The sequence below is a fragment of the Cibotium barometz genome, chromosome 43, assembly GCF_041138505.1.
Source record: "Cibotium barometz isolate CiBa-2024 chromosome 43, ASM4113850v1, whole genome shotgun sequence".
Classification (NCBI taxonomy): Eukaryota; Viridiplantae; Streptophyta; class Polypodiopsida; order Cyatheales; family Cibotiaceae; genus Cibotium; species Cibotium barometz.
This window is the reverse complement of record NC_141088.1, coordinates 18120224-18145240: the sequence shown is the minus strand read 5'-3', so window position 1 is coordinate 18145240 and position 25017 is coordinate 18120224. Positions and strand designations below refer to the sequence as shown.

The following is a 25017-nucleotide window of genomic DNA, read 5'->3' as shown; positions in this document are numbered from 1 at the left end:
TCTCAAAATATCTCTCTCTCTCACTGTTCCTCCATAAAATCACCTCAAGGCTCTGAAAGAATAGCCCAAAAAATAGCGAATAAGAATTAGTTAGATTACCATGCACGAAAATGATAAAGATAGCAATCTTTTCTTAAAACCAGAATTAGTTAGATTACAAAACACTGGAAAGTGGTATTGATTTCATTTCGTGAATACCAACTAAACCGTGCGGGATCTCCAAATGGCCCGAACACGGACTTTGTTTCTCTTGTGATGATCTAACTTTCTTTAATACTTCTCTTTGACAAATATAGTTATCCACCCCCTCATGGGAAGCCTTTACTAAAAATTAAGGGTCAAGTTGGTATCCAGGCCCTGTTTCGAGCGCCCGTTGTGGCTATATTTACTATGTAAACTCCCATGCGAGTTTCCTTTAGTCTAAACTTCCCACTGTGACCCTCTTATACATTATCGAAAATGGTTAGGTATGGAATATAAATCTCTTACGAATGATGGCACAAAATAGGTATAAAAACTCTAAAATTGGCCAAAAATCGACATCTCTAAAATCACTCAATTTGTGACCAAAATCAAAAGTATTTGCCACTTTTAAAACATTTAATATAGATGCTAAAAACCACCAAGTCAACTGGACCCAAAAATACATACATAGGAGTACGTTACATCCTCTTTTGAACTTGACAGTATAGAAACATTGGGCAACTATTTCAAATTTTGAGTGTAATGTGCTGACATGTAGTGTAATATTGGCAAATTTACCTCAGTAACAAATACAAGATAGCAAATTTGGATTTTATTTCCCTATAAAATAGCCCAACGCTGTTTGAAGGCCCTTTTAAATTAAAATAGCCAGTGGACTAACATTAGTCTCCATTTTGTTCCCCATTTGCGTATCTTCTTCACCTATATCAAAACTTCCTGGAAATTTCAAATTTGAATCAACATGATCCCTATTTTCAAAACAAGAGACAGATATATATGATAGTTAAATATGTATTTTAGAATCAATCGATGCATACCATAAGACTGCGATTTTGCTTCGTACTGTATCTTGAAGTTTCTAAACACACTCATTTTAGATACTCCTTGGATTTAAATTATGATAAATGAACTTACTCAAGAGCTTACACTGGCAAGTTAATTCGGCAACTCCACTAGTTCGGAAACATCGATGATATTATTTAGAAGATGAAATTATTTAGAAGATGATATTATATAGTAAGGCATTGTAGTTCCTTGTCACAGCTAGGAGAGGGTGGTCCTGACGCTAGCAGTGAGGAGGTCCACCTCTTTCTTCTCGATGCCGAAGGCCGTTTCGAGCACCTGGTCGGGGAGGGGCGGATTGGCCGCGAAGAGGGCGGCGGCGAGCTGCGAGGTGCCCGGGTTCTGGCTGTTAAGGGCGGAGATGGCCAGGGCGGGCTGGTGCATGTCGGGGTTGAGCTGGAAGTGCACTAGGCCACGGGGGAAGACGAAGAGATCGCCTGGGGAGAGGTTCTGCTGGAAGAGGGAGTTGTTGGTGGAGACGAAACCCACCTGGAGCATGCCCTGGGCCAGGTAGAGCACCTCGGTGGCGCGGGGATGCACGTGGGGAGGGTTAAGGCCCTTGGGCTGAAAGTCGATGCGCGCGATGGACAGGCCCTGCGTGTTGAGGCCCGGGAAGTTGGTCGCGAAGGCCAGGTTAACGGCGGAGCCCAGTCCTTTGACCAGGGGTGCCGCGTTACGAAGCAGCGTTGACGTGAAGTCCGAGGGCTGCACGCGGTTGGACGGCTTGCAGGTCAGCCCGTTGAGGGTGAGTGGGCCGCCGTCCGCCACGCAGAAGTCCTGCAGAGGGTTTTCATCGGCGGCACTCACCTCGACTATGAGCAGCGGCGGCGCAGAGGAGGCCAACAGCATCAGCGCGGCCAGAAGCAAGTAGCTGACTGCCATGACTGAGCGACTAGCAAAGAGTACATATTGAAAAGAAGGCACTCGTCGCTGCAATTTATGAACGGCGCCCGAGTTCAAAGATTCTACTATCTCCCACGCCACAAGGACGGGTGAACGCTATCTGAAAGCAACTGGAGTTCGACTCGGTTCTCCGGTCAGCATCTTACGGCAGCGCTGCCATAAGATGAAATACCCGTGATCTAAGTTTGAACATAAATGCCATCAATCCCCATGAAATCTTAGGGTCATTAGGATACTTTCACTCTTCTACAAAGCATCAATTTGGGGTCCCTACAGGCTACAAATATATATATGGCTGAGCCTTCCTTTACCCTTGTGGAAGAAAATATTTGAAGCACCATAGATCTAAACATATTAGTAGGAACTTGTATGAAACCATACCATACTTGTGTGAAGTTCATGATCCGCACACGATAATTAGGAGGTGGATTGCACTACTTCATTGTAAACTATACATCTATAAATGCAATCATTTGAACCCAATGATAGTAGTCGAATAGTTAATGTGAGACCCACCCCACCATCACGTCACGAGCACCTACCAAATTATGTATGTAGATTTCTTCGACTCTCAACCAAGTAGAGCATATGCATTTGTCAAAGGAGGTGGATTGCACGACTTTATTGTAAACTGTATAAGGGAAAAAATAGTGAAATAGTGAAAAAATAGGTATGTTTATGATAAAAAACGAAAAGTAAGTTCACTTTAATATACATCACTATTTTGGAAAATGGTTCATGAAAGTTATTGATTATAGCCACCCTGATAACTTTAAGTACCACATAAGTATATTCTACTATGTAACTTGAGTCTTACATAGACAATTGTAAGGTTCTACCAAACCTGTAATTTGGACCCAAGGGACGTACGAGCTAAAGAGAGGACTAGTTTAAAAGACAGCACATTCTTTCAGCCTAGTTTCGCTTATATGCATGCTTGATACGTAAATGATGATTTCATTTTTATGTATTTATGAGAATACAAAGACAATTCATTTAATATCTAAAGTATCTTTAAAATCATCAATATAAGTGCCATGCGACAATCAATCACTACATGCCAACAATCACAACAAACAAACAACAAAAAAGATATAACATTGTGACAAAAAGGTAATATTATCTAGATATCTTGAAATGAACATGTATGTTTGGTCTTTTTTCCTAGATAAACCCATGAACTCATCAATCTACATGAAATCTTAGAGTCATTAAGATACTTTCACTCTTCTACAAAGCATCAATTTGGGGTCCCTACAGGCTACAAATATATATGGCTGCAGCCTTCCTTTACTCTTGTGGAAGAAAATATTTGAAGCACCATAGATCTAAACATATTAGTAGGAACTTGTATGAAACCATACCATACTATGCTTCAAAGATTATGAGACATCGAGCAGCATTCATTAGGGAAAAAAATATGATGCCTACATTAGGTATTTGGTGAAGTTCATGATCCGCACACGATAACTAGGAGGTGGATTGCACTACTTTATTGTAAACTATACATTTATAAATGCAAACATTTGAACCCAATGATAGTAGTCGAATAGTTAATGTGAGACCTACCTCACCATCACGTCGCGAGCACCTACCAAATTATGTATGTAGATTTCTTCGACTCTCAACCAAGTAGAGCATATGCATTTGTCAAAAGAGGTGGATTGCACGACTTTATTGTAAACTGTATATCTATAAATGTAAACATTTGAACCCAATGATAGTAGTCGATAGATAATGTGAGACCTACCCCACCATCACATCACCCACCAATGTTGAATAATAAGACTAGTACATTCTATCTTCTCCACTACACTATATGGGTCTGGGGACCACTGTCCTACCTAAAAACTATAGGACTATCTTTACTCTTATTTAAGAAAGTGTTTCTACTGACCTGCATCTACATAATCCCTTATGTCAAAATAAAGTCATGCATGATTGTAAGCTAGTGGAGACACAAATCATGCTTGTAGAGCCATATTTAAGTGTGGACACATTGGGCAAGTGAACACAAATCATGTGTTAGAGACTTCATGATTGGATTGAAACAAGTAAGGGTGGTTAATGCATTCCTTAAATGATGTAAGAACCTACTTTCTTATATGCATCAGGAAATAAAAAAGCATCCGTGCGGTGTACGTAAGAGTTGAATGCAAGGAAAGATTTTCAATGGCGAGGCTCTAACTATAGTGCATAGTGTGTATGTGTTAGTGTATAGTGCGTGAGTGGTGTAGAAAGTTGAGATATTTTTACATAAATCTCTTGGCCCTCCTCTCGAAAAGTAATGTTTTGACTCTTATGCTTGCCCGTCTCACACAATTGACTTGACTTAGACTCTTATGTGTGTCTTTCAATCGCACGCGACTTGGATAATGATGTATACATGAAAGAATTAAAGTGCAAAGGATAAATGATAGCTCTCCACCATGTTTTAAGGTTTTGAGCAACACAACAGGATAATTTTTTATTCCATCCTCCACTTTTTTGGCATCAAGGTATCTCCTCGAAAGCGACACAAATGGAAAGCCCAAATACACACACTCACTAGCTTAAGACTAACCAAGTGAAGTTCACTTACCTTTTTCTTAGCGTGGCAGATCTTATATACTCAACCGCCATATTGGAGAAGAGGCAGATCTTATATACTCAACCGCCATATAACCATAATGCACTAGTACATTCTCACACTCCACAAAAGTACAATTAGCTCTTTCATGCCTCCCTCTACTATCACTAATTTTCTCTAATATATTTTCTTGAGTGGTGTCTGACATCAATATAAAGCCTCTCTCCCTCGTTATGTGTAATGCCTCTTTTTGTGGTAGAGGCAGCGTTAGCACATATCCCATATATTTTCATACTCCTGATGTAGCGAGCAAGCTGATGCCATGGACCCCAGCAATAGATAGGCCCATAAAGTGTCATGAGAGTGACCTCTGAATGAGTTGGCATGTGCAAATGTGTGTAATGAAAAGACCTTGCCCACCATCAGGAATCATAGATGGTCCAATCAAATAGCAAGCACCTAAAAAGCTAAAAACCTCTCTATCAGTTAGAAGTGACTCTCCCAGGCACCCTCCATAGAGTCTATGATTATATGCCTATATGAGAGGCTATTGGAGACCGGGCAAGAGATGATGGCCAGATTTGTCAGATTGAGGAACAAGAGGCAAAGGATGAGACCATGTCTCCATTTATAAATTGCTTGACCATGTCGCGTGCAAGGAAGCATAGATGGATCAATCCCATGCCCCTAATCCTCGTCATCAAAGATCACACCTAAATGCATGTTTTTTATCACTTTCCTATCAAGATCATGTAAAACTTGAATGTATAATGCACAATAAATAAGAAGCATCACTTACCATAAGTTGATCCTATCACTCTAGTGCTCGTATATCATGACATCTTCCATACTCGAGCTCATGGGGCACGACATTGTCGTCGCATCGGTGAGTGCCTCGACAATTCACACACCAACATGGAGCTCTCTCCTCATAGTAAGCTTGTGTCTCATCATGTGCATGGGACACATATCTAGATGATGTTGTGAAAGACGACTCCTCTCCCTACCATAGGAGCTCGTAGGTGCACTGGAGGAGGCAGTGCACTAGAGGACGAGTCAAAACTTGGTCGCCATAGATAAATGCAAAAATTAGAATAACTAATTGTTGAAATGAAAAAAAAAGCAATATAACATGCTTGATATCCACACTAGTTCAATAGAAGCCATCAGAGGACTAGAGGGTTTGGTACTACAAGTGATACGAATGGCATGACAAGTGGTGGTTTTTGTTTAGGCATGCCAACCATCCTTAGTGAAGGGATAGCCATGCTACGTCCTAGCATAAATGGTGGTACTCTAGGTCTCTAATGTAATTCCAACCTAGAGGTGAGTTCCCAACAATACTCTCTAAGGTTTGGTCCCTCCACATAGGGTCTTGATGTGATGGTGACTTTTGCTAGGTTTCTCAAGAATTCTAGAGACTAAATGCTCAGTTGGGACTTATGAGGTAGTCCCGAAATAATTGATGGGATGGTTGTATGCTTTGGTAATGTGGTGTGAACAGTTGGTACTTCCACATGAGAATAATATTTAACCAAGCGAGGGTGTCTAGTCAAGGCAAGAGGTTCTAGCTTTTCCAATAGAGTCCTCTCCACAAGATATATATCTGGCAACGTGCCCATTAACATTAAAGGAGACCCTCTTTCTAAGTGCGTGTTTGTGTGATGAAAATGGGGTTTCTCCCATGAGAATATTAGGATAGTAGATGTTCCCATAAGTGACCGTATACACGTTACACACTTCTCTATTTATGAATCTCTGATCCTTGGGGTTCAAAGGATCAACGATATTTTCTTGGTTCACTTCTTGGTGTTTGTATTGTGTATTTACACTTGCATGATTCCACATGGATCATAGGTTTGTATTGTGTATTTACACTTGCATGTTTCCACATGGATCATAGGTTACAGAATATGATATTACAGAGGATGTGCCCATATACCACTAGGGTCACTCTCGATTGTTGTCGGTGGAGTGTATGAGAATTCTATGAACTCAAGAACCTAGTACTTTTCAAAGGTTGAGAGAGAAATATGTCTCTCAAATAGAGAAACCTGACAATGAGCAACATAATGATTATCGCATGAATGAATTTCTTGACGAGTGGTTTCAACATAGTACCCAAGAGAATGATCCTCCTCAAAAATATCTTCGTGATGAAGAACTCAAAAAACATCTACGAGGGTTCCTCTTTGACACGATTAAGTGCGATCTTGTTTATCATATGAACCTCCAATGTCACGACTCCTAGAGTAATGCATCAGTTATAGCATTACTCACATAAGTGAAATGCATTTGGATTTGCTCAGTGATTATGATATGTATGTTCTTTGATGCGAGAAATGGGTTGGGTTGGCCAATTACTTGATGATTCATAGGTGGTGTTGTAACCTCTTCCAACATTGTTGAATCCTCTTCTATATTGATTAAAGCTTCCTTGACCTCGATAAAAACCATGACCTCTTGCAGCAAATTCTTGTTCACCTCTTTTTTGGTCTTGCATCTCTCCTCTAGATTTATTAAATATTCCTTGACCTCAGTAAAAACCGTGGCCTCTTGCAGGAAATGCTTGTTCACCTCTATTTTGGTCTTTCATCTCTCCTCTCTTAATTTTCTCTTGAAGTAGCATATTTGACATTATTTCAAAGCTTGGTGGAGTGTCTCTAGTCATAATAGCTGCAACAAACTTCCCTGCTGCTTTCCTAAACCATTCAAAGCTATTTTAATGAACCTTTCATTATCCACTAATTTTCCAACTTCACTGAGCTCATTTATAATGCTTTTGAGCCTTACCAAGTAGTTTGGACCACTTTAGAAATGATTTCTCTTTCATGCGTTAAGATTGTTCTCTAGCATAAATATTCTTGTGTTCTTTCCTACAAATCTCTTCTTAAGTGCTTGCCATGTTTCACTATAGCTATTTTCTTATCTCTTATATGAGTATGCATGTTATCCTTTGCATTGAAGTGAATCGTATACTTATCCATTTCTACTCTTTCTGGCCAAGATTCTTCCTCAATAGGATCATGTTTGTGCCTGTAACTATACAAGTAGCCTCTTCAAACCAAAAATAATTTCCATCTTAAATCTCCATGTAGTATAGTTGTTATCATTAAGCTTTCTCTTTTCCTGGATGACATCATTGATGTAGATGAGCTAGATGCTTTTCCTAAATATGCTCCACGATCCCTTTGATGTAGGGATGCCCCTTTACATGTGGATGGCTTACCTTTGAGAGATTAGGGTTAGATAGTAGAGATATGTAACCTGCAAAAAAAAAAACCAAAAAAAAAGATTAGAACACTATTCAAGTGTAAGAAAACATGAAAGCAAGAAAGATGGTGGTGTAGGAGAGTGCAAAGATGTAAGAGAGAGAGAGAGGACAACCAAAAGGTCACGTGGGGGGGAGGGGGGGTTTGAAGATATGCAACCTTCAAAAAAAACCCAAAAAAAGAGATTAGAACACTATGAATATGTTAGAAATCATGAAAGCAACCAAGGTGGTGGTTTACGAGAGTGTAGGGATGTAGGAGAGAGAGAGAAAGAGAGAGAGAGAGAGAGAGAGAGAGAGAGAGAGGACATGCAATAGTTCATGTGGGGGTGGGGGGTGGGAGATGAACTTATCGGTGCCACAAAAGGAGAGCTTCAAAAATGAGAAAAACAGAGTGTGTGTTTTGGCTTTGTAATTTTTATCGAGTGTCGGAATAGACGTCAAAATGTGCGTCGGAGTGAATGTCGGTAAAAGCATTGAAAATTGTGTCAAAAAATTAACTTTCCAACGTTATTTTTGATTAGTGTTTCAACGAATATTTCGACAGCCTTTTCGATGACAAAAGATATTACATAGTAAAAATGTATATAATCTTTGAAATTTCCCCCCCTGATACCTTTCCCCATTAGAATTTAAACTTTGGGTGACTAGACTATGGCCTTACATATAAAGGGCCATTCCACCGCTCCCTAAAAACATAAATTTACAGTCATGGATGGTGTGAACACTACAAACACATCGGAACGCTTGATCGTAGAGAGGAATTGCTTGTTCCCTTGCAATCAGTGCAAGTACGAAATCTCTCGACGAGATAAATAATTTATAATGACCATGTAAAGAAAAATGGTATATTTCTAGTTCAGCATCTAAATGAATTAATTGGTGTTGCAAATGTGTGTCCTCAAAATAAGCAACATATCGATTTCTTGGACCTTCAACGCGAGTGGAGTACTAGATGGATAATGACACAAGCAACTACTAATCAGGCTCATGTTGAAGAAGAAACCATGGTGGACTCTCTGATGTATTTGGAGCGACATGGATAGCATGATAGACGACCTACATGATGCAGGGGATATTGAGCAAGAAATAACATAGGAGATGGGCGGTGTCCATTGATGTATGGAGCAAACCTCAAGAGAAGATTAAGAGTTGCATAGGCTAGCTCGTACACCTCTGTATTATCAAGGTGCATGTATATCTATTTTGCGTACATGCCTTGCAATGCTAAACTTGCAATCAATATTTGGATGGTCCAATAAGCACTTATAATTGCCCTTTCCATTTTTATCTCTTTCTTTTCCCTTTTTAAAATCATCATTGTTAATATGACAGGTCATTGAGAGATCAAATATTGCCAGAAGGTAACACGATGCATGTGGACCATACGCATGCAAAATCTATATTACAATCCATTGGTATGGACCACAATTCTTACCATGCTTGTCCAAATGATTGTGTTCTCTCTCAGCATGAGCATGCAGGAATTGCACAATGTCCACAGTATGGAGAATCTAGATATAGGAAAGACGTCCAGAGAGAAAGTGTTCCTTCAAAAGGACTAGATAAAGGGTTCCTGTAAAAGTACTCAGGCACTTCCCTGTCATTCCATGGATTCAACCTATGTTCAAGTGTAAATCCATGGCATCTATGATGTCTTGGCATCGGACCACTAGATCTACTAACGATGTTATGTGCATGCCCCGCTGATTGCCGTGCGTGAAGACACATTGAAGAGAAGTGGCTCGACTTTAATAAGGAATCTCATAATATTCACATCGGCGGGCTAGCTATGGATGGTGTGAAACCATTTGGTCTTAAAAGTTCAACATGGCGTACATATGGCTAGTTTGTCTTATGAACTACAAACTTCCACCATGGTTACCAATAAAGAAGATACATCTTTTTCTCTCATTAATAGTCCCTGGGAAGTACAAGATAGCCAACATGGATGTGTACTTAGCCCCATTAATAGAGGAGCTAAAACTTTTGTGGGAAGGAATTGATGTTAATGACATGTAAAAGAGGTTTGGACAAAAGGATTTCTCATTACGAGGAATACTAATGTGGACTATGCATGATTGGCTAGGCTATGGTGAATGTAGTGGTAAGCTATTTTTTTATTATATAACAGCTATTGATATATATGTGGATGGTTGTATAATATTATTTGTTTTCATATAGGACTATCAATATCTGGATACAATGCATGTCCTTTGTGTGGACCTAGACTAGATTCTCGTCTCATTGAAGAGGCTTGAGAAAGATGGTGAATGAGGGTCACAAGAAGCTTTTGTATGTATGCATTACTAATATTTTCCTAACCCATTTGTTGCTTTTGTAGGTCCTCTAATCCTCTTTTTTAACATCACAAAAAGAGATAAGTGCTTTCATATTTTCCTCTATTATTATTGCACCATTGGGTGCTGGGGATATGTTTTGTAGGTTATGCGTAAATTGTCAACTAATGGATCCAAGTAGACGTCCATGTTCTTCACCTTGTACTTCCCTAGAACTATCAAGGAAAGTAAAAGGTACCCCTTGTTTATCGCTACCCATGGTGGCAAGTTATATTTAACTAGGCGAATGGGCTATGTACTCTATGATGAACTTTGTAAGCCAAATGGATTGACTCCATCCATTTCTAGTCCAAGGCAAATGTGAAGAGGCTCTTACCCAAAGTCCATCCACTTGTCTTGGATCTGATTCCATGTTGGAGAATCAACACGCACATGTATAATGTCATCTGTTGATTTGGTGTTCCAATGCCAAGTCATTATAGATGCAATGGATTTGTATCTAAACATTGTTTGAATGCATGGAATGATGGGGAAGTGCCATAAGACTTTAGCAAGGAGCCTTTGACCTTTGGACATCTTGCCTATATCTCGATAAACCACACTATGGACACTAAGAGTGGCATACTCATGCCGAAAGACAATACAATTATGTGTACAAACATTGTGTATGTTGTAGTCCATCCCTATGGAGTGCAACATTGATTTTACACGTGCATGGTCCGAAGGCATCTCATTATCTTCTAGTATAATTTGATTCTTAAATAACCTATATGATATATCACAATGAACAGTTTAGGAGAAAGAGAAGATATTCATGTGGCATCCACTTTAAATACTAATCATGAAAACATGTGAAAAATATACAGGGGAAGGGACCCATACCCCATAAGTTTTGAAACGCTCGTATGAAACCACCCATATATTGATTGCAAGTTCAATATGTAGAGGCAAGTGTACAATAGAAACACGTGCTCCATAGATCTTTCTCCGCTTAAGAAGCATGCTCTATACATCATCTTATGTCATGCTCCAAACTTCTTCTTATGTTGTCTTCTTCTTGGTCCATTTCATGCTCTTCATCATGATCGTCTACTTTGTGACTTGTGTCATGTAGGGCATCCATCACGACGTCCATGTCATGTTCCAGATCTTTATCATAGTTTTTCAAATCTTTCTCGAGTTCTAATCCCACAGAGCTTAGCTTTGCCCTTGCTTCTTTTCTCCACTCAGATTGGACATCCACGTTATTGAGACTGATTCATTGTTGTCTAGGTGCACATTGAGATCCCTAAGTACATGTTGCAAGCGCTCCATGGAAATAAGGTCCATTTTTAGAATGCTCATTGTAAATTCTTTGACATTGGGAGACTTGGTACTTGCAATGATTGCATGGGCCAAATGTTTTCTCCTCTACATTGATGAAATTTAAAATGTTCATAGCACATAGAGGCTACATGTATATTGAATACGAATGCAAATGTGGGTTTAAATGAGGGGGAGCTGGAGCCTCTTTTCTATTTCATACATGGCCTAGCTAGTACATTCAAATTTTAAATAGATAGGTGTCAAGCCGCCAACAAGTTTAAATTTGAATGAGAAATTTCATGTTGAAGTGGCAGGTTGCAAGGGTCGAAATAAACATCAAAATAAGCATCAAAAAACAAGAAATTTGTTCTTGATGCCTTTTTGCCATGGTTTTTTCAATGGATATTTCAATGCTTATTTTGACTCTCGGGATTTTTAACAAAACTGCACTGAGTCAGGTTACATTTTCACGTTTTTGTAGGTTTCAAAAGAGGGCCTTATTTCTTTGGTATTCTCTCCTCTCTACACCTTCCCGATCCCTTAGGATTGAACCTAAGTCCTTCCCTCAACTCTTTCTGATTTTGTATGTGTGTGTGTGTGTGGTTTTTCAAAATTGCTACATGTTGTGTTTTGTTTGTTTTGGAGGTTCACAAGTTCTCCTTAGTCTCTCATACTACAAGCCCTAGCACGTGACTCTAGCTAGTAGGTAGCCTCTCTCCTTTTCCCTTGCTTTTGATTGTGTGTGTGTGATTTCAATGTTTTGCTAATATGTCTTGTTTATGTTTGTTTTAGAGGGTTTTCATTTATTTTCTCTTGAGGCTCAAGCTCTCTCTTGGTCTCTCCTATTCAAGCCCTCCCTCAAGACTTTAATTAGCTTACAATCTCTTCGATAAGCTTCCTAAATGCGTTCTCATTTTTTTTAATGAATCCTCTTTCTTTTGATTTTGCCCTTAGGTAGGTAGATCCTTTAAGACCACGCTCCTCTCCTTATTAGAGTCATGGTGTAATCATGAGCATGATGATTCCCCATGCTTATGCCATGTAAACCATAAACCCTAAACATTGGCGCCCTTGCATAATCATGCACATAACCACCTTTAATTGTGTGTGTAGACCATGGATTGCACACCAGATGACACACCTATATACACCCCCAATATCTCCATCATGCCTACTCCACAGGCAATGTCCCTTGAGTCAATTTTACAATTTCATCTCCCAAATAAGCAAAGGGCTATGGCTCAGGCCTACTTTGGGGAAAGGGTTGGCACTTCTGCACAACCATCACATCCCACCACCACAAAGAAGCCACATCGATGGTGGACACTCCATGGAAAGTCACACAAACCCACCCATGGCTCGCTCGACTAATTCGAGCCATAGAAGATGGAATTTCTCGTCAGGTTTTTGCTATGGTGGTGGCTCCATAGACGCTTCTGCACCTCCCTGCGAGCGCCCATCCATTGCTAGTTGTGAGGGGATACCATGATCACACTCATCTCGCCGCTTTGACACAAACCCCTCTACCCCCAATTCCGATCATTACCAATACCAAATAGTGGAGGGAAATGTGGTCCTCACAGCAGTGATATCGGCAATGAGATGAAGAATTGAATCCATGAGTTACGCAATATAGTCTTTTCATGACTTTATGAGTACATGGCATAAACTGGATCAAGCAAAGAAGGACTGCATCGTTAATCAAATTAGGAGTGAGTTTAGGCCAATACCAAATAGGGAAGAGGTACATCATAGAAGGATTACTGATCACATGGTGAATGTATTGAAGTATTGCAGGCATAGTAACATTACACACATAGTAAAGATAAGGGGAGAAAATCCCTCGTATTTTAAACAATTGATTTGGGAAGCACAACACAAATCAGTATAGGTATAAGCAGTAGGAGGAGACCACAACCAAGTGGATGGAGAGAACAGGGAGATCGCATCTTGCGAGCGGTAGCTGGGATGCTTTTCACATGTACTTTGTAAATATTAATAATATTTATGCTTTCCACATAATGTGCATTTCATTTTTGTTAAGTATTTATGCTTCATGCTTCCAGCAACAAAGAGTGGTCGATCACATAGAAAGTGATACAGAGAAAAGGTATGCCTTAAAGCATGGCAGTATGCCTTCCTTAAGAAACTTGAGTGAGAGGGTGTCAACGTCAACTAGATATATGTGGTCAATACGGCAAACCTCTACACTTTGCACCCATCAAATAGTTTTGCATCACTCATAATTTTTGAGTTTTTGCATTATGACTATTTTCTACAAGGACCAATGCCAGACCCTGAATCTACAGATGATTAGGTTCGGCCTTTCTCACAAGGAACTATGTACATGAGTAATGCCTTTAAATTCTATTCTGTCACTAAGTGCACATTATAGAAGATAAAGTAATAACAGGTATACTTTAGAGAAAATAATACCTTCTCACATTGTTGTGGTTACGTACATGCCAATCACATCCTCTTGTAAATTCCATCTCTTTCTTCTTATTAATGCCTTCAGCGTCCTCTGTTGCTTTTGATAGAGTTTGTTCTAGCTATCTAGGTGGCATATTATTAGGGAGTTGTGTATTCTTAAGAGGATATATAAGATGTCTTTGTCTTCTCCTGAAATGTTTTCCTACATTTGATGTCTCCACTTGTGCCTCTTTACATTAAGCCATTTTTTCATTTCTGGAGAATTGAACATATCAAATTTATTGATCTTATCTTGTAATCTCTCATCCATATTATGAGTTAGTCATTTGCCTTATGGTACCTCTCCAACTATATGTTCAGCCTCTTTACTGTGCTAAAGTTGAGGGATGTCTCAAGATCAATTTGTTTATATAAGAAATTTGGAGATGTACACCAATTATTCTTGTAGTAACCAACCTTCTACCATCACTACAGAGAAATTCTATGTTAACATCACTATGCTAATGTCACATGGCCCAAAAAACACATGGGTTTGCTATGCGTGAGCTTTTAAGATACGAGAGATGTTAACACGTCAATCATTAGTGACATTAGGGGTGATGTTTAATGTCACAAAAAATGTCACACTTCGTCATAAGAAAAGCCTTTTTAAGGGATTTTGTGGTAAGGTTGATGAGAGTGATGTTTAGTGCCACAATATTTTGTTTCACTAAATGTTACTATTTCAGAGTTGGCTAATTTTATGGAGTGTGACATCTAGTGTCACATTTACTGCGTGACACAAAATGTCACATGGAATTTCAAATCCCAAAAGCACCAAAAAAACAGCTTGTGATGTGTCTTTTTCAGTGATTAAAGCTTCTTATGCGTGCTCCTCCTTCTCTTCCTCTATTTCCTCCCCAACACTTACCTACACATCCACACATATTCTCTATGTGTAGCATATTTGTTGCCTATTCTGGTTTTGATCTTCTTTAGATTCATTTGTTAAGGCCTTCGTGCATTTATTGCAAATATAGAGTACTCTAAGGGCATGGTGCAACCCACACTATCGATTGTCATGAGTGATAAGGGTTGAGTTAAATTATCTATTGAAAGCATATCTTGATTGGTGGGTGCCCTATGGGATTGTACTTGTTGCCTAGTTGTCTACCATCCAATGACATTCCAACTTTGCTTGATTGCATGATCCTTGGCCTTGTAGAGCTCTAGGAGATGGATTCAAGCTCAGTTTTTTGAAACATCTGATCCCATATATGGGCTTTAGGAGTAGATCTACTAAATAACTGTAGTATTTGCACACTCGATTGAAACTTCTAGGTGACTATTTGAAGGGTCATCGATACAAACTTAATGAGACTTTGTTAGAACCTACTAGACACCCTATCCAAACTTTCTAGCTTTGTAGAATATTTCTTCAGACATGGATAGTGCAGGATAGATCAAATTGAAGCTTTCTTGTGGTCCACAAGTGGCCTTAATTCAAAAGATGTTGCATCCCTTGGATGGCCCTTCAAACCACATCCAAATGGGTGGGGGTCATCGATTTCCTATGTTTCTAGTGAAACCTAGGAGTACAACAATATTTGCGGAGGTTGGATGATTCTAAGGCCATTTTTCACCACTATTAGACTATTGTCCTATGGTTGTAAGCAGTGCTAGGTAGCCATTTTTGATGTCCATAAGCCATTTCGGACATTGTGAGTTACATCTTTGTGAGCACCTATAAATAACAGACAATCATTGACACATGCATGTATACGCTCCTACTCCATGCCAAGTGTCGTCAGTACTATCCTAGCATGCACCCTTACAAGTTTTTGGCATCTTATTGTCAAAAGGAAGCATCCTTTTAATAAGCCTACAAAAACTTTAAGAGAATTTCAAATATTATTTATAAAGGGTATATCAAAATTGTAAATTGCTAACTACAAACATTGAGAACTCCCCAAAAGAGGCTTGCAACACTAGAATTTCTCCAACCATACATGGTTTTCAAGTTTAGTAACTCCAAGGTCGCATGAAGGGTGGAAGATGCACACCCCTCGTTTAGTAGAGTGCAAGTGTGCAGGTTTTAGGCTAGTCACAATTGATCTTCGTTAAGTGTGGTTTTAGGCTCCTCCTCTCCTTTCTCAAAGAATTCATCAATCATATCGTCGATGCCCAAATCCTCATCGACTTCATGTGCCATTGATGGAGGCATTTCTTCCTCATGTCGAGCATGTGGGCTCACCCCAATTGTAGCATGGAGGTGTCTAAAGCCCCTACATAGTCATCCACTCATCACAAAGTAATGAGGCATAGACTCCCTCATTCTATGACATGTCTCGTTCTCATCCTTGTCCTAAAAAATAGAGACTACCTTATGGAATACCTAAATCATGTGCATAAGAACATATATATACTCACCAAAGAATATAGATGCCATACATCTTTGAATCATCTGTAATCTTACGCATGCTTTATTGCGATTTGCCATAAATTCATGATTGCTCGCTTGTATCTCTCACATGGACCAAACATGCCAATTTTGCATGGTGTTGTGTCATCCTCGGAAGAAGAAGACATTGACAACGGATGGTGGGTGCCTAGTTGTCAACACCCATAATACAAAAGTGTCTCTAGAATCCACTCCATTCGATAAAAAACATCTCTTTGGAATCTACAAAAATAGATCTCTAGATTTTTTTCCCCAGTGTATAGCTAATGGACGCGGCATACCCTCACACACATAGTGTATCTACAAAACAAATCTCTAGATTTTTTCTGCAGTACATATCTAATTGACGCATCGTACCCTCACACATAGTCGTTTCCATATCTACGTACTGGGAAAATAAAATTGGATACCTTTACTCGCGCATGTTGCACCACCTGCTTTCGCTTTATCCACTCATCTTCTCCTTCGCATGCGTTAAAAGGTCGATCCTCTCTAGCTATGGCATGCACCTTACCCTAGTCTCCCCTGCCCTTATCAAGCTCTTCTCCCTTCACAAGCCCTTCTCAAGCTCTTCTCGTAATCCCTCACCTTCACAAGAAGTCAAGTGCAAGATGAAGAATGTGAGATACCACCAACTAATCAAGATGAAGGTGTCACTATCCAAGATAATGAGGAAGGAATTGAATCCGAGCATAATGGTGATGATGATGATGATGTTGAGTCCACTAGCAATGGGATAAATTTTTTTGTTGATCTTACAATGAAACATATGGATATTGAGATAGACCAATTAGCTTGTATGGATTTGATGGTATTTGCAAACAAATGTTGGGCTAAGCTCACCTTTATTCATTAATCAATTTCTTAATTTGCTAGTCTTGATTTAGTCCATAATTGATTGTATTACATTACATTTTGTACTTCTTCTTTTGTGATATTGGGATAATTTGAGCTCTCTAGATTTTTCTCTGGGATGTAGATTTCCCCCCCAATATGTGGCTATACATATAGCTATACATGTGTCTGTGCATGAGGATATAGCTATGTGCATAGCCATACTCTGAAACTATGCACACCCTGCGCACCTGCCCAGGTCATCATGCGGCTATGCTCCCCATCTCTTGTAGTGTAGCGTAAACCCATGATACGGGTTTTCCTCTTACCACATGTACTGCATTAATAGCTACTATTTGATTTTAACACCTTAAATATGGGATACTTAAGTTTCATAAGCAAGACTCATAAGCTTAAAGAGGGTATAATTTATTCTCTAGAGAAACGTAAATAGGGGGTTTTTATGAGTTTTGTGCACCTAAGTGGCATCCCCTTCTACATGGCAAGTGAACCCCTGTGTAGACCATCACTTATCCTCTCATGCTTTATCATAGTATAGTTGATCTCTACCTTGTTAAGGATTCCTAGTTGCAAAGCTGACTAGGAAGTCTAGCTTATGCTAGCTAGTTATGCCAAAACACATCTTGTGGAAAACTTTGAAGCATCTACATGAATATGGTGCATTGACCAATGCTTATTTCAACCCCTCAAAGTCTTATTGACACTCATTTTTTCACTCAAATAGTATGAGTAATTTGTATAGTAGACATGTTACCTTAGCATAAAAGATACTAAATTGTCGATAGTACCCCATGTGGCACATAAAGCGGCACTGCACTCCCTTGAAGTTCATGGGAGGCGGTAGTGCTGCCGCAATCACTCTGATCTATAGATATGCCATTCTTATCTCCCAAAGATCACTCCATGCTAAACCTAGAATTGACATTTGAAAGGATTGAAGGAGATCCTGTACTCTTTGTATTTGATTAATACTTTTTGTAAGCATTCAAAGTGCTCATCCCATGTGGAATGTGTTAGAAAATGAGTAGATCTCTGGTACAAAACATTCTTGTAACCCTAACCCTTATTTCTCTCTTGCACCTAAGCTCATTCCTACACACTTTCACCCTCTGTAGTTCACTCTTGAGCACAATCTCAATTCTTTTGACATGGTATTAGAGCCTAATAGAAAATAGCACATTTCACAAAAAGCCTGGCATAGCCTAGCATATTCTTTTGCAAGCCTAGAATGTCTAGCATCTATTACATTAGATCTACTCAGTTTAGCTCAAGTCTATTTACTACTTATCAAATCTACTCGGTTCAGATTCACATCTATTTACTTCTAGACTTACTCAAGCTAAGTAGTTCTTCTATCATGGCATATTTTCTAGAGAAGCACTTTTCATTGTCTACAACAAAAAAAGAGCTATCTACTTCTCAGGTACATCTATTTCATTCCCTTTTATTCTATCTCAAAGCAATGGTTGGCTTTGACAGCATGTTTTTCTTTCGAAAGGCTATATAAAGCCCATGTAGCACTCACATTATGAATGAAGCAATGAAGTTATTTCTCATATTATGAATGGCTCAAATCTCTTCCCACCTTGATTTCTTTCAGGCACGGGATACTTCCCAATTGTTTTTGCAATCCATGGCCATGGCCATGGTCGATCCTCCAAAGTGGGCATCCATTACCATGGTTATGGCCAATCATGCACACATGGCCATGGCTATGAGTTTGGCCATGGCCCCTTTTTTCTCTCCCTAATCTCTCCATATTAATTTGATTTTATGCTTTTCAAACGTAGCTGATTAGTGTGGGTTTTCTTTTTTTGTGATGCAGGAACTCTGACAACTAATCTCAGAGGTAATCCCTTTGGTCTTATTCTTTTTATAAAAAATATATTTTTCACATGTCACATGTTCATATGCTCATGCACATAACTTTAATATCCACCTGCATAACCATATACATGCACATATGCAGATAGAGGACCATATATATAGCTTGAAAATCACCCCTTGCATTACCCCCCAACCAATTGTCCCACTTACTCCACGTGTCATGACCCTTGTCCAATTTTTTTCTTCATTACACAAGCCACCCCCAAGAAAGCAACCATGGCTAGAGCCTATTTTACCCATGACAAGCCATGTACCGTCCCATCGACAATTGTGACCATGGTTATGGTCATACCATCCCCTAGTCAAACCCCCTCGCCCTCGGGCTATTCCTCCAACTGTAATCACGATTCCCGTCATAGGGGTGGTGGTGGTTGTTGTGGCGGTAGTGCCACACGGATGCATCCACGAGAGCATCCACCCATACATAGTGTGGCCGACACCCCCATCTCATCGCATCAATCTAGTTTGCATATTGGTAGTATCCCTCTCCCCAATGTAGATCAACATCTTTACACGAGAAGGGAAGGTCGTTCTTGATGATGTTGGTCCACGAGATGCGTCATCTGAGGGAGCTATGTGGCGTAGTATTTACCCATGAAACTTTGACAAAATTCGTCCACCTCCCATCGAAGAAGAAAATAAGAATTTGTAATCAAATCAAGAATGAGTTCAAGCCTACCCTAGGTAGCGAGGAAGTACCTAACAAGTGGATCTAGGATCTCATCAGAGATTGTATGAAACACACGAGGTCCGATGTCACCCAAGTAGTGAAAACAAGGGGAGAAAAGCCATGGTTCATTGACATCGGTGTATAGGTAATCCAGCCAGAAGGAGAGATTGTATGAAACACACGAGGTCCAATGTCACCCAAGTAGTGAAAACAAGGGGAGAAAAGCCATGGTTCATTGACATCGGTGCATAGGTAATCCAGCCAGAAGGAGAGAGAAGAACATACAGCTTCTAGTTTTTTCTATCTCTCTCTTGTATCTGTAATAACGAGAAGAGACACGCAGTAGCAATTGAAGAAGGAGCTTTTTGAAGATGCTTTCTCCCAAGCTTTCGAGGAGGCTTTTTTTGATATTTCTTTACACCTTGCACATAGCAAGGAGAGAAGAACGGTGTCTATAGAAAGGCGGCCAAACAATATACGAGCTGGTTTTGGTCAGGGACTCATCTTCATCTTGCACTTGAATTTGATTTGTTACCATGACCTCAGAAGATTCCAAGCACCGCAAGGGTCCGTAGCATGGCGGTCATCCATCTTTAGATACCAATATGGCTGATTTGGATGTGGGTGATCATGGATTTGTGGATTTACATGCACATACTTTATTAGAATCATGCACACATTGTATTGAACAAATTTTACTTGTTCCTTCTCAAAGTTTACAGACCATGCAAGAGACTCTTAAGCATTTGGTTTGTTGGTTCAGAGTTTTGGAGTGTCCCAGTTGATCCTCTAGGGGCATCTACTCTTGGGGGGTCAACTCAAGACACCGAAACACCTAGGAATCAATAAGTGGTAGCTATGCTCAAGAGCATGAAGCCTCTTGTGTTTAGTGGGGAAGAGAAGGAGCGTAATAAAGATGCAGTGAACACTTTTTTACAAAACTGGATGGACTTGCACCTTTTGAAGCATTCTCCTCATGATGTTCGCACACTCGAGGCAAGTCTCGCACAGGAGGGCAAGGCCTACAAGTGGTGGATGAGTCTCCGTGTGAGAGCGATCGACCTACGGCATGGGCTACTTTTGAGGCACTTCTTGGAAAAGAATTCTTACTTGAGAGAGCGAGAAGGCTTGTAACTAGGATGCTTGAGAAAATTGTAAGATGGAAGGTCTTACATTGACCCAATATATTTCTAAGTATTTCAAGATAATTCTCAAGCTCAAAGGCTTGGATGATTTTCAGAAGGTATGAGGTTTTTTGCATGGTTTAGATAATGAATATAAGACTAAGGTTAAATCTCAATATCTTAAAACTTTAGAAGAGGCCATTAAAAGTGTGTAGATCTTGGATCATAATATCGAGAAGAAACGCACGGACAAGACACCTTGGATTGGAGCATCTGACTTCCATAGTTCTAAGGGGAACAAATGGAAGGGGGCCAAACAAGGTAATGATGCTGTTAAGAAGGCTATGGGGCCAAGGGGTCACTGGTCTCTGCAAGATTATGAGCAAGCTAAAAACAAAAAAATATGTTTTATTTACAATGGCTACTGATCACGATAAACAGAATTGTCCAAAGAATCATGGCAAAGATGTCGATAAGGACGGTAGTAAGGCAGTGCACATGGTGCAAGTCTTGCCACTTGAAGCTTCTCAATGAGGTAGAGCGTCAACTTGCAGACTACCTCAGCCAGGGGCTTCATTAGGCTTAGGAATTTTCCATGGGCATCACCAATTTTACTGGTGAAGAAGAAATATGGGTCTATGTGTTTATGCATGGACTATCATGGTTTGAATGCAATCACAATAAAGAATAAGTATCCGTTACCACCACGAGTTGATGAGATTTTTGATCAACTGGTGTGCGCGATACTTTAGCAAGATTGACTTAAGGTCAGACTATCATCAAGTTTGCATTCGCACATGGAGGATGTGCCTAAGATAGCTTTTTGTATCAAATTTGGGCATTATGAGTTTTTAGTTATGTTGTTTGGTCTAGCTAATGCTCCAACTATGTTTATGACGCTTATGGGGATAGCGTCTTACACTCGTATCTTGGTCGATTCGTTGTAGTATTTTTTGATGATATTTTGATCTTTAGTCACACCAAAGAAGAGCATTTGCAACATGTAAGATTAGTGTTCGAATTGCTAAGGCAAAACACACTTTAAGCTAAAGAGAGAAAGTGTGAGTTCATTGTCTCAAAGATCCATCATTTGGGTTACATAAATTTGGCAGAGGGAATTTAGATGGATCCTCCGAAAGTAGAGGCAATCCTTAAGTGGCCTCATCGAACCAATTTGGAGGAATTACAGATATTCCTTGGGTTGGCAAGGTTCTATCGTAAATTCATTCGAGATTATTCTCAGTTAGTGGTTTCTATGATGGACCAATTAAGATTGGGGTGATGACCAATTAAGGCTATCAGTCACAACTTTGTTTGGGGTGATGACCAACAACAAAGTTTCGATTGCCTTAAGGTTGCCATAGCTACCGCACCTGTTGGCAATAGTAGATCCTAAGCAACTGTTTGTGGTTGAAATGGATGCTAGTGACCGTACATTTGTGCTTCTTTATGGAGGAAGACCGATAGCTTTTGAGAGCAAGAAGTTGGATAGAGCTCAGCAAAATTATTATGTGTATGAGGATGAGCTTTATGTCATCATTTGTGCTCTAAGCAAGTGGAGACATTATCTCTACGTTGCTAAGTTTGAGATTATGTTTAATCAACATGAGAGCATCAAATGGTTGAAAACTCAAACTAATTTGAAAGGTCATAAAGCTCTGTGGACAGAAATCCTCCAAGAATTTGACTTTCAATTAAGGTATCGCAACAAGGGCCGATATAATGTTGTGGCTGATGCCTTAAGTTGCATACCTCAAGTCCACTCGTTGAGTTTCATGGAGTTGAAAAGTTCTTTTTAGATTCACTCAAAGGAAAACATGATCAGTCATATGCACAGGTGTGGAAAGTTGTTACATGCAAGGATCCCTCCCACTCCATAGTAGTGAGTGCAGAGATGATAGTTACACACCCAACTCTTCTCATTCTAGGGACGACCTTAATCATTGGAAGCATTTTTTCATCGACAATGGGTACTTGTTACACAAAGGAAGAGTTTGTGTACCCTCGGATTCTGACACTAGGCACAAAATACTTTATGAGTGTCATGATAGTCCAAGTGTGGGTCATCCTAGAATTAGGAAAACTTATGCCTTAGTGAGAAGGCAATTCTATTGGCCTAGACTTCACAGGGACGTGGGGGCTATTACAACCCTTACAGATCCTTGATGGTAAGCGGGAAAGAATCTCTATGGATTTTATTGTATGTCTACCTATAACTATCAGAGGCCATGATGCCATTTGGGTTGTAGTGGACAGGTTGACCAAGATGTCTTGGTTTATTCCGACTAAAAAACAGTGAAAACGCCAAGGTTATCATGGCTTTTCATTGAGAATATCTATCGACTTTATGGGCCAGGCCAATATCGTTATTTAGTGATATTAGAGACCAGAAGTTCAATAGTCACTTCTGGTGAGTAGTGTTCAAAAGGTTGGGCACAATGCTTAGTATGAGCACTTCTGACCACCCCCAGTGTAATGGTTAGACAAAAAGGGTCAACCAAGTACTCGAGGATGCATATGTGAGTAAACGACAAACGAATTGAGAAGATAATTTTAGAATTTGCCTACAATTTTCCGAAGCATGTCGCTATAGGCTTTAGTCCTTTCAGGCTTATATATGGGTTTTAACCCTGATCGCAAGTAGCTATAGGGTTAGCTACTGGAAGAATTCAAAAGGTTAAATAATTTTTGCAAGATCATCATGATATGCTGAAAATCTTAGGACCATTTAACATTATGAATACAAAGACCACAGAGTGATCACACTTGAGAAAAGTGACCAAGCATTAAACGGGCCCAAGATCATTACAAGCATTATGCAGACAAAGACCATAGAGTGGTCACATTTGAGAAAATGTGGCCACTCTACGGCCCCAAATCATTAAAAGCATTACTCTGTGGGCCCAAGGAAAATGTTAAATGGTCCCAAGATCGTTACAAGCATTATGCGGAAGAAGACTGCAGAGTGGTCACATTTGAGAAAAGTGACCAAGTATTTCTCAAGGTTTTCCTGAGTTAGGAAACTTTGAAGACGGGCAAAGTGTCAAAGTTATTGCCAAGGTATTGGGGACCTTTCACAATACTTAATCATGTAGGTGAAGTTGCCTACAAGTTAGCTCTTCCGCCAGAACATTCCAAGTTTCAACTTTTTTTTCATGTTAGTCATCTACAGGAAACGACTAGGCAAAGATGCCAATGTGGTGGATACACGTGTTCTTGTAGATTTAGCCTACGGTGCTACCACATGAGCTAGAGTGCATCTTGAATTTTCAAGAGATTTAGACAACACTATCTAGTTAAGTCGAAGGATAGACCGGAAGAAGATTCAACTTGGGAGGACATTAGTCAAGACCTGATATCCTACCTTTATTTTTGAGGATGAAAACTCTTCCAAAAGGGAGGGAGTAGTGTTTGGACATGGGTAGGACTAGGGGGAGTCTGGCATTTCAGAGGTGAATCCAGACATGTGTGGATGGCCATGATGATTTTAGCCGACTAGGGTTCCTATATCCGACGGTTGCGTGGAGAGTTTCCCTATAGTAGCTTCATGGAGGTCTCATGGCTGATCTCGCATTTACTCTTAGTATTCTACTAGGAAATATATTTAACTCAACCTCTTTCAAACCCATTATATGCCAATCTCATTTTAAAGGCATATGATTAGACAGAGCAATGCTGGAGTCAACTACCATTCTAAAAGTATAATGAGCGCATACTGCATGTTGGTTGTAAAAAACCATGTCTATTCTAGAAGATGATTCAAAATACTGTAGACTAAAATAAGTGTGTCTAGGATCTGAACTCCAATTATCCCCCATCTCCCACCCATCCCTTAAGCCCATCCTCCTTCTTAGGCTCTCCCAATTCATCTTCTCTCTTGTCCCATCAAAACAATACTCCCCCCACACCTATCTCTTTGATTCTCAACCATGTTAAAATCGCCCATAAAGATCATTCACCCTAAATATTCAGGTTAGCTATCCATTTCCACATCCCACTTATAATTTTATGATTATGGGCACCATAGATATTTACTAACCACACTCTCTCTCCTTCTAATAATATTTCAACAACCAAAATCCTACCATTAGGATGGTTAGCTATAATGTTAGGCTTCAAGTTGCTTTTTACAATAGTCATAACTCCACTAAAACCCCCATACAGCACCACCCAATCCTTAAATGTATCTTTCCTCATGGTTCTAGGCCCAAAT

The 25017-nt window shown here is 39.7% G+C and overlaps 1 pseudogene across 1 annotated transcript; it reads right to left on the bottom strand.

Moving 5' to 3' along the window:
- Positions 1-1094: 1094 nt before the first annotated feature.
- Positions 1095-1949, bottom strand: LOC147613630 (putative germin-like protein 8-1 pseudogene; annotated as a pseudogene). Its single transcript, XR_015263240.1, has one exon. The product of XR_015263240.1 is annotated as a putative germin-like protein 8-1 pseudogene (transcript).
- Between the last annotated feature and the right edge of the window lie 23068 nt (positions 1950-25017).